The sequence below is a fragment of the Giraffa tippelskirchi genome, chromosome 2, assembly GCF_054371585.1.
Source record: "Giraffa tippelskirchi isolate mGirTip1 chromosome 2, T2T-mGirTip1v1.2.pri, whole genome shotgun sequence".
Taxonomy (NCBI): Eukaryota; Metazoa; Chordata; class Mammalia; order Artiodactyla; family Giraffidae; genus Giraffa; species Giraffa tippelskirchi.
The window spans coordinates 10,589,735-10,601,862 of NC_137276.1; positions in this window are offsets into that span (position 1 = coordinate 10,589,735).

The following is a 12,128-nucleotide window of genomic DNA, read 5'->3' on the forward strand; positions in this document are numbered from 1 at the left end:
TCCAACCAAGTTTAAACCAAGATATAGGATCTGGTTGCGTATGAACTGTGCCTTGTCCATATCTCTTACCAGGACCTACTAATGTCTATCTATGTTAACAGAGGGTTGTGCAATCAGTGTTTTTGTTTTGATTTTTTTTTGGCTGCACTGTGTAGCATGTGAGATCTTAGTTCCCTGACTAGGCATCAAACCCATGCCATGCCCCCTGCATAAGAAGCATAGAGTTTTAACCACCGGACCACCAGGGAAGTCCCACGATCAGAGTTTTGTGTAAAGATTTTTGTATGTTCCTCTCTGGAAGATTGTAGTGACCTGTCCCCTATTTCCCAACCCGCCTCTGTGGATCAAAAGATCTGAGCCCGCGGGAAGAAAGCTAGCTATAAACGAAGAACTGAAGGAGCTGGTTTGACTTTGAAAGATTGTGGATGTAAGTAGTGTCGTGTGGGTGCCTTGATGATGATGGAACATTGTGGGGTAGGGAAGAGGAGATGTCTCTTCACGCCACCATGGATATCCAGTGGGGCCCCATCAGCAATGGGGTGACGTCTTCCTGGCAGTGAAGGAGGAAGAATCATATGGCTTTCTCATGTGGCTTAGTGTAGAGTGGACAATGATAAGGAGGCTGGGGTGGGGAAATAGTTGAGCTGCCCCTGTGGTCTCCCAGGAGTAAGACCAAGGGAGAGGGCTGACTTCTTGCAAATAAGCAGCTGAAATTTTGAAACCAGAAGAGTATGGGCATTAACTTAATATAATCTCCTTCATATCCAAAGGCTTGTGAAGCCTGGGGAAATTCTAATTATGTGAGGATTTACGAATGATTTTAAAGATCTGTGAAATTGCAGTCTCTGAAAAGATTACAGACCTTTGATTTAAATATTGGTTCTCACTGAGCAAAATAACTTTTGTGTGTCAGTAAGAGCAGTAACATGGACAGTTACGTTTGAAAAAATGAATATTTAATAGCTTGGTTTGATCACCGTTTTCTGAAAGTGTTGCTGTGTGTGTGTGTGTATGTGTGTGTGTGTGTGTGCGTAGAAATGCAGAACTACCAATGAGGTATATCCATATGTGGGCTTCCCTGGTGGCTCAGTAGTAAAGAACCCACCTGCCAATGCAGGAGATGCGCATTCGATTCCTGGGTCGGGAAGATCCCCTGGAGAAGGGAATGGCAACCCATTCCAGTATTCTTGCCTGGGAAGTCCCATGGACAGAGGAGTCTGACAATCTACAGTCCATGGGATCACAAGAGTCAGACATGGCTCAGCGACTTAAAACAGCAACAGTAATATCTGTATGTGGTATACATGTGTGAAATGATTTATTATGGGCACATCTTGGCTTATATACATTTGCTTAATGTGTACCTTCCATAATACTTAGAATCCTTTATGGTCATAAGTGCCCTGATATTTAGAAAATTGTGGTTTGGGACTTGGGACAAGTAGCACTCTTGGCTATCATCAAGCAATGAAGTGGGATCGCTTATTCCCTGGGAATGGTGAAACATTCCTTTCTCACCCATGAGGTGTCTGAGGCTAACATATTATTTATGATGATTTGATGTTCATCCACGTGGTAAAGCTTATTTTTGTTAATTGCCTGCGAGTCAACAACTATACTACGCTTTTCCAGGAGAAAGTAACTCATTTTCTAGTGTACACATTTTCAAGTTCTTTAAGAAGGAGGAGCCTAGAGAAGTGTTTTTGAAGTCATCAACATCCAGCAGAGAGACTGATGCATGTTCCTAGGGACCCCATCTTTGACTTGCTTAGCAAGACAGAATTACAATTTGATATATAATGAACCTAGAGAGGATGATGGCCTGGGGGAGGAAGGTGAGAAGAGAGGCAAGTGAAGGCATTCCATGCCACCTGTTTTGTTCAGGATTAGATGTAAATATTGATAAGGTTAAGAAGTGAATGGGGAAAATGTGATGGTGAATCTTCATAAATCGGGAACAACAATCAGAAAACAAAAATGGATCATGGAATTTTCAAACAGCCAGAGTTTGATCTATCTAATGGAAGTCCGGAAAGGAGAAGTAAAAAAAAAAAAAGTTGAGTAATTAGGATAAAATTAAAGTTAGATGGCAGAAATAAATCCTAATGTAGCAGTAATTACAGTAAATAGTAACTCACCAATTAAAAGGCAGAAGAACTCAGATCGGATGTAGAACATAAAATCTGGCAATATTTTGTCAATAAGAGAGTACCGAAGGAGAGAAATTGGTTAGATTAACAACAAAAGGAATGAAAGAATATATATCCTAGACAAATGTGAACCAAAAGAAAGTTGGAAAAGTAACATAAATATCTGATGAAACAGAATTAAAGGCAAAAACCACTAAGGGCAGAGAGGGATGTGATATACTTGCAAACATAACAACAGAGTAAGAATGTGTGTGTGTGTGTGTGTGTGTGTACATATAATGAAGATAAACTCGCCCGATAACGTCATCTTGAAATACATAAATGACAACTGATAGAACTATGGGAAGGAATAAATAAGTCAACAAAAATTACTGTGGGTAGAAATTTTAAAGCAGCTCTCTCAAACTCCTTAAGCAAGCCAAATATAAGGAAAGAAATGGCAACCCGCTCCAGTACTCTTGCCTGGAGAATCTCACGGACAGAGGAGCCTGGCAGGCTACAATCCATGGGCTTGTAAGAGTTGGACATGACTTAGCAACTAAACCATAATAGGCCCGAATAATACATTAAGGTGAGAAACTAATGGATGTGTCTCAGACTGGATTATTTTTTTAAAAATGATGATTCATCAAGGAAGGCTTCTGATTAAAAAGAAGCCTATTTAATGCAGAGTTATGTTCTTTAATAAAAGTGCAATAAAAGGAGAAATCGATATCAAGAGAAAGCTAAAAAATAGCTCATATCTGGAATCTAACTAAGAAGTCATAAGAGAAGTTATGAAATACTTCGAATTAAATAGAACTAAAAAACACTGCTTATCAAAATGAGTTAGCTAAAGTAGCACTTAAAGGAAAATATAGCTTTAGATACATTTATTTGAAAATAAGAAGGATTGAAAACCCAGTATCTAAGAGTTCAAGAGGAGAATTGGAAAAAGAATAAACACACAGGAATGACAAAGACAGCTATAATAAATTTAAGATAAGAAATGTAAAGAATGCTAAAAAAATAATAGAGAAGATTAATGAAACCAAAATCTTGTACTTCAAAAAAAAAGAAACCCACAGTAGAGACATTCTGCCTGGACTGATCAGGATAAGGACAGAATGAGCAAATAACAAACTTACAGAATGAAAAACAGGGAAATAAAGTAGATATAGCTGAAAAAATATGAAAAATTATTATGGATAACTATCAATATACTTGAAAACTGCATGTATAAACAAATATAAAATACCAAAATAGTGTAAGAGAGAATAGACCAATAATCAATAATGAAATTAAAATGATATTCAGACTCTTTTCTCTCACTAAAGCTCCAGATCCAGTGGTTTTATTAGTAAGTTTTACCAAAATAAAAAAATAAATAAAAATAAATAGCTCTGGGAAATAGAAAAATGTAAAAGCATTAGAAATGACTTTATAAGGCTAGCATATTATTGATTCCAAATTCCGTAAGAGTCAATACACAAGGTCATTTGGCTTTTACACATAGCTATAAGAATGCACAAAGAAATATTAGCTACAAAATAAAAGGATAAATGTAGCAGGTGATCATGGAGAGTTTAGCCCAGAAAAGCAAAGATGGTTCAACCTCAGAGAATGCACTGCTACATAAATCCAAGGGAGAAAAACCACTCAATCATCTCAGATATAAAAAGCCATCTTAATGAAGTTCAACATCAATTTATGATAAAAAATATCTTGCAAACTATGTCTAGAAGGGAACTTCATTAATGTGATAAAGATTTATGCCTCCAACCTACAGCAGACAACATACTTCAGAGGAACTCTGGACCCGTCCCCTTTATGATTAGAAACATATGCTGCTGTTTAACACAGTGCCAAAGGTCCTGGCCAAGTCTATAAGATAAAACCAAGTCAAAACAAAACAATGCAGTCTAATGATTTGAAGGAAGAGTACTAAATTGTCATTTGTTGATGATATGATCTAAATAAAAATCTATAAGAATCAACAGGAAAAGATTAGAATAGAGAGTTGAGGAAATTTGCAACATATAAATAAACTTAGAAAAACCAGCTGTGGTGGTATGGTTGCCCTCTGTACCACCAGCAGACAACCAGAAAATGAAATAGAAAACAAGATGCCTTCAAAATGGCAATAACTATCTAGCAATGAACAGAGAATATACATCATATCTATGGATAAAGTTTTAAGAAAATATGAAATGGTGAGCTTCTCCATGCTTATGAATATTATGCTTTAACATTATAAAGATATCAGTTCTCTCTGAACTCATGTACAATTTCAGTGTGATCCAAAACAAAATTCTAATTAGTTTTTTTAAGTTATTCTATATACAGAAGAATGTAAATCCATGAATAAATAAGTTAGTTTGGAAAAGAAGAGGAAGAAAGCAGACTTACACTACCAGATATTAAGATACAGTACAAGGAAAGAAAGCAAGAAAGAGAGAGAAAGAAAGAAAAACAGTGTGACACTGGTAGAAGAACAGAGAAATAGACCCAATGAACAGACATAACTTATACTGGTATGATAAAGGTCAGCGAGCTATCAGACAATCGCTTAATAGAAGGTGTTGAGAACACTGGCTCACTATACAGAGAAAGACAAAGCTAGATCCCCACCTTACACCAAATACAAAGTGCATCTCAGATAGATGAAAAAGTATAATGTGAAAAGTAAAACTAGGATGTTAATAGAAGATATAGGACTGATGGGACCTAGGGAGAAGGAGGGACGTCTTCAACATGGCCTAAAGAACAAATCATTAGATGATAATTGATATTTCTGATTACACACAAAAAGAGTTCGGCTTAAAAAGACAACATAGACAAAATTTGTAGATGAGAGATTAGGAGAACAAATCTGCAATGTCTAAGACCAATGAGAAACCAGTATATACAAGGAACTCTTCCAATAAACAAGTAAGAGAAAAGTCTATAGAAAAAAATGGACAAAGGACGTGAATGGCAGTTCGTAGAAGGGATAAACCTAAATAACTAGCAAACATGTAAAGAGATGCTCAAACTCAGCAATATTCAGAGAAATGCAACTTAAAATAGGAATAGAATAACATTCCTATTATAATTGCAAATTTTATGATCAATTTAATTGGCTGATGGATGGGTTGGATATAGGATGCTAGGAACTCTCCTATTGGTGGGAATGGAAACTGGCCAGGCACCCAGAAGAGTAACTGGGCAGGGCTTCCTTAAATGATTTGTGTGTGAGGATGCAGAGACTCAAAAAACCCACTTGTGGGTGATTTCAGAAAGAAGTCTTTGCATGAATGCAGAGGAACACACAGATGCAAATGCTCGGTACATAGTGTTTGCATCATCCCACATGTCAGAGGGGAAGTAGCTCAGCACAGCACGGTGAGCGAGTAATGAAACACCACGCAGTAGCTACAGGGCACAACACCGATGTGCTCATAGCAACACGGACCGGGCTTGCGTACACAGAACTCAACTGAGAGAGGAAAAATATGTGGCTCATAGCCCAGTGCTATTTATGTAAATGGCAAGATGTATATACACACAATAAACAATTCTATACCTGACAGAGCTATGGTTTTTCCAGCAGTCATGTATGGATGTGAGAGTTGGACTATAAAGAAAACTGAGCTTGATGCTTTTGAACTGTAGTGTTGGAGAAGACTCTTGCGAGTCCCTTGGACTGCAAGGAGATCCAACCAGTCCATCCTAAAGGAAATCAATCCTGCATATTCGTTGAAAGGACTGATCCTGAAGTTGAAGCTCCAATACTGTGGCCACCTGATGCAAAGGGCCAACTCATTGGAAAAGATCCTGATGATGGGAAAGATGGAAGCCTGGAGGAGAAGGGGACAACAGAGGGCTAGATGGTTGGATGGCATCACTGACTTGATAGACATGAGTTTGAGCAAGCTCTGGGAGTTGGTGATGGACAACAGTCCGGGAGTTGGTTTGGCATGCTGCAGTCCGTGGGGTCACAAAGAGTCGGACAAAACTAAGTGACTGAACTGAACTGAAAATTTTACAGACATACCTACAAATTTGTAGATACATATAAAATGCATTTGAACTGTTGCCTGTGAGGGGCAATGGGAGTGGGAACATTTTTTAAGGAAGTCAATAAGTAAATAAAATAAGAGAGCAGACTTGCCTGGATCGCTGAAGAAAATAGGCCATGAATGAGACATAAGATAAATTCAACCATCTGTCTCTGAAATCTAGAATGCCAGGAAAAATAATTCTATGTGCACATATTTCTGCCTATATATATTTTCTCTGTTTCCTCATTTGCCACTAAATACGGACAACCTAATATGAGAGGTTTTAAAACTAAGTCACCTTTGAAAGGAAGGACTAAATTTCCGGCTCTTGCAATTTGGAGGAAACAAGTGGTCTCCATCCTTAATTTAGAGGGGTTCAGTCCAGTGTTCATCACCTGTTCCTCACACCTGGTTTTACTTGGCCTCCTGTTGTAGCCTACAGAAGAATTCCAGGGAGACCTTCTGTTTTCAAAATCAAGGCTTTAGAGCAGGCATCTCCGCCCGCCCCCCTATTTTGCCTACACAGACTTTCTAATTGATTGATGCTTTCCCTTCCATCAAGCTGCATCAGTTATATTAGCAGCTTTATGGTCTGATATCCGATCCCCTGGCAATCCCACAAGGCGAATGTAGGTTGTTACAGGCAACCAAGTCCTCAGACAATGTCCAGGTTTCCCAGACAATAACTTCTCAAGATTTATTTTTTTTCATTAAGAGTCTGTTAGATTCCCTAAATTTTATTTGTAACATGGTACAAAGGAGAATTAATTGAATGTCAGGGACTTTTCCTTCTGAGGTGGCCTTTATGCTTGCCTTAAAGCAAAAAATAAACCATTATAGGGCCCCAGATAGACCAGCTCAACTAATTCCTGCCTTCAGCTTTGGTTACAGCTATCTTGGTTTATTGGTCCTATTTTCAGAAAACTCTTGGACGTAATATTTTCCCACCTCCATTTGGCCTCCTCGTGAGGGAATTCCCCTTTGTAGTGATTCCCACATCCTCCACGAGGCTGGTTTCAGCTTCAGTTATTATTTTGTTCAATGAAGACAGAGCATCTGGAAAATATCCTTTGTTCAATAAATGTTCATGAATCTAAGCCTCTTAATAGTTCCCCAAGCAGTCTTTATTTCTCTCCCTAATTAATTTCTGTTATAGCAACCTTTCTAATGGTGATAATTCCGACGAAGGCTGTAATTCTAGGTATTTAGCAGATTTCCTATTAATAACAGATTTCATTATTATGGGCATACATGGAAACTGTCACAATATAGGGCTTATCAGAAGAACCCGATGTTCTTCCTATAGATTTGGTGCTGGCTTAGTCTCTGTCATTCAAGTAAGGTTAGTAGATGTTGTTTCTCCACAAATTACCAGTCTCTTGAGTAGTAGAAACATGTCATTAATGTAGAATACTCCATTTATTAAAAGTATTAAATTTTGCTATTTCTTGGTATGACAAGTTCAGGGGTCACAGAGGTCAAGGCCTTTAGTGTGCACACCTGTGCTGCAGGGAATAATAATTGGGAATCTTGACAGTTTCCAGTTCCCTTGATCTTGAGCACATCTCTGTGTCTAATTAAACTTATAGAAACATATCTGTGTTTGGAAGGCAAATTTACCTCTAATTAGTTGGATGGCCTTGAATATATTAATTCCCCTCCTTAGCCTCAGTGTCCTCCCCTATGAGATGAGAATTCCTTCATTCATTTAGCTAGCACTTATTTTATTTGTTTTGTTTTTAATTAATTTATTTTTAGTTGGAGGGTAATTGCTTAACAATGCTGTGTTGGTTTCTGCCATACATCAGCATGAATCAGCCATCGGTATACACATGTCGCCTCCCACTCATACCTCCCTCCCACCCCTCTAGTCTGAGCTCCCTGTATCACACAGCAGCTTCCCATTAGCTATCTGTTTTACACATGGTGATGTACATGTTTCAATGCTACTCTCTCGATTAGTCCCACCCTCTCCTTCCTCTGTTGTATCCATAAGTCTGTTCTCTGTCTAAGTCTCTATTCCTGTCCTGCAAATAGGTTCACCAGTAACATTTTTTTCTAGATTCCATATGTGTGTGTGTGTATGTGTTGATATACTATATTTGTTTTGTTGTTGTTCAGTCACTCAGTTGTGTCCGACTTTTTGCGACCCCATGAACTACAGCACACCAGGCATCCCTGCCCTTCACTGACTCTCAGAGTTTGCTCAAACTCAGGTCCATTGAGCCGATGATGCCATCCAACCATCTCATCCTCTGTCACTCCCTTCTCCTTTTGCCCTCAATGTTTCCCAGCATCAGAATCTTTTCCAGTGAGTTGGCCAAAGTATCAAGTGGCCAGAGTATTGGAACTTCAGTTTCAGCATCAGTCCTTCCAATGAATATTCAGGGTTGATTTCCTTTAGGATGACTGGTTTGTTCTCCTCGAAGTCCAAGGGACTCTCAAGAGTCTTCTCCACAATTCAAAAACATGAATTCTTTGGCATTCAGCCTTCTTTATGGTCCAACTCTCACATCCATACATGACTACTGGAAAAACCATAGCTTCGACTATTCCAACCTTTGTTGGCAATGTGATGTCTCTGCTTTTTAATATACTATTTAGGTTTGTCATAGCTTTTCTTCCAAGGAGCAAGCATTTTTAATTTCAAGGCTGCAGTCACCATCCGCAGTGATTTTGGAGCCCAAGATAATAAAGTCTGTCACTTTCCATTGTTTCCCCATCTATTTGCCATGAAGTGAGGGGACCAGATGCCATGATCTAAGTTTTTTTGAATGTTGAGTTTTAAACCAGCTTTTCCACTCTCCTCTTTCACCTTCATCAAGAAGCTCTTTAGTTCCTCTTCACTTTCTGCCATAAGGGTGGTGTCATCTGCACATATGAGGTTATTGATATTTTCCCTGCAATCTTAATTCAAGTTTGTGATCCAGTCTGGCATTTCGCATGATGTGCTCTATATATAAGTTAAATAAGCAGGATGACAATATACAGCCTTGACGTACTGCTTTGGACCAGTCCGTTGTTCTGTGTCTGGTCCTAACTGTTGCTTCTTGACCTGAATACAGATTTCTCAGGAGGCAGGTAAGGTGTTCTGGTATTTCCATCTCTTTAAGAATTTTCCACAGTTTGTTTTGATCCATCCAGTCAAAGGGTTTAGCATAGTCAATGAAACAGAAAGAGATGTTTTTCTGGAATCCCCTTGTTTTTTTCTATGAACCAACGGATGTTTGCAATTTCATCTCTGGTTTGTTTTAGCAAGCACTTATTAAATACCCGCTATGTTTGAAGCAATGTTTCAGGAGCTGAAAAATAACTGCAAACAAGACAGGCAAGGTTGCCCCTTTTGTGTTCACATTCTGTTTGAAACTTAAAGCACAAACAAAATACAAACAAAAAATGCAATGGTGACGTAGGGCAAATATAATAGTACAGTTAATCCTTGAGCAATTCAGGGATTAAGGGCACCAACCACCAGCCCATATGAAAATCCATGTACAACTTTTGATTTCCCCCAAATTAGCTACGGATAGCATAATCTTTTATTTAAAGATTTTTTTAATGTAGACCGTTTAAAAGTCTTTATTGAATTTGATACAATTTTGCTTCTGTTGTTTATGTTCTGGTTTTTTGGCTGTGAGGCATATGGGATCTTTGCTCCCCAACCAGGGATGGAACCCACATCCCCCTGCACTGGAAGGTGAAGTCTTAACCACTAGGACAGCCAGGGAAATCCCTAGCCTATTGTTGGCTGGAAACCTTACTGATAATAGAAACAGTTGATTAACACATATTTTGTATGTTTTGTGTATTATATACTATATTCTTCAAAGTAAACTAGGGAAAAAATGTTATTAAGAATATCATAAGAAAAAGAAAATACATTTGTAGTACTATACTGCATTGTTTCTACTTATTTTTTTTTGTATTTTTTTTACTAGTATTTATTGATACTGTAAGTTTATTTTTTCCTTTACAAAATGAATCATCTGTCAGAACTTACATCAATACTGCTTTATAATATACAAAACATTGTAGATGTTATACATATTACTATCACTAGACATCAAAAATGAAGAGATAATGTGAGAGATAAATTCATATTTACAGATATGACTATTCATGCATTGAGAAGGAAGGAGTAGCAATATGATTATTTCATGGTAGCCTAGTGTAATCCATTTAATTGCTTCACAGTAGCCTAGCATGTACACTAACAGAGGAATAGATATACAACTTTTATGACATACAATATTAAGTCATATTCATAATACAGAATTAGAAACATTTTTACATTAAATATCCCCACTTAATGTGATCATAGGCTGATAAGCAGTTTTTCTAATTATAATACAATTATGAGAGAGAGGCATACTGTATGATAATGTAGTTCTTTGAAAGCAAAGTTATAAAATAGTAAGAAAACTACACATTATTAATTTTATATTAAATATCACTCATCTTATGCCTTTGTAAGGATAGTTTAGTTCCTCTCTACCTCTATTTTACCTTCATGACATAACTAACTTTTTCTTAAATTTTTGGTATTTCTAGGCAGCAGGGTTTGTCTGAAAGTTTTTTACAAGTTGTCACCAATCTCCAAGAAATTTTCCATACATTTATTGAAAAAAATCCACATATAAGTGGACTCAGTTCAAACCCATGTTGTTCAAGGGTCAGCTGTACTTTCATTATAGAGCAGTTGTGCTACTTACCCAAAGGACATGTTACAAGGATCAAATGAGGAAACACACTTAATGTAGCTCCTGGTATGTAATATGTGCCAACCAATGGTATTTGGTTGGCCATAAAGTTTGGGTTTTTTGGTAACATCTTACAGGAAAGCCAGAAGGAGCATTTTGACCAACCCAAACTGTGAACTTCCAGATGTTCAAGCTAGTTTTAGAAAAGGCAGAGGAACCAGAGATCAAATTGCCAACATCCGCTGGATCATCGAAAAAGCAAGAGAGTTCCAGAAAAACATCTATTTCTGCTTTATTGACTATGCCAAAGCCTTTGACTGTGTGGATCACAATAAACTGTGGAAAATTCTTCAAGAGATGGGCATACCAGACCACCTGACCTGCCTCTTGAGAAACCTGTATGCAGGTCAGGAAGCAACAGTTAGAAGTGGACATGGAACAACAGACTGGTTCCAAATAGGAAAAGGAGTACGTCAAGGCTGTATATTGTCACCCTGCTTATTTAACTTATATGCAGAGTACATCATGAGAAACACTGGGCTGGAGGAAGCACAAGCTGGAATCAAGATTGCTGGGAGAAATATCAGTAACCTCAGATATGCAGATGACACCACCCTTATGGCAGAAAGTGAAGAAGAACTAAAGAGCCTCTTGATGAAAGTGAAAGAGGAGAGTGAAAAAGTTGGCTTAAAGCTCAACATTCAGAAAACTAAGATCATGGCATCCGGTCCCATCACTTCATGGCAGATAGATGGGGAAACAGTGGCTGACTTTATTTTTCTGGGCTCCAAAATCACTGCAGATGATGACTGCAGCAATGAAATTAAAAGACATTTACTCCTTGAAAGGAAAGTTATGACCAACCTAGACAGCATATTAAAAAGCCAGAGACATTACTTTGCCAACAAAGGTCCGTCTAGTCAAAGCTATGGTTTTTCCAGTGATCATGTATGGGTGTGAGAGTTGGACCATAAAGAAAGCTGAACAGTGAAGAATTGATGCTTTTGAACTGTGGTGTTGGAGAAGACTCTTGAGAGTCCCTTGGACTGCAAGGAGACCCAACCAGTCCATCCTAAGGGAGATCAGTCCTGGGTGTTCACTGGAAGGACTGATGTTGAAGCTGAAACTCCAATACTTTGGCCACCTCATGCAAAGAGCTGACTCATTGGTAAAGACCTTGATGCTGGGAAAGATTAAGGGCAGGAGGAGAAGGAGACGACAGAGGATGAGATGGCTGGATGGCATCACTGACTCGA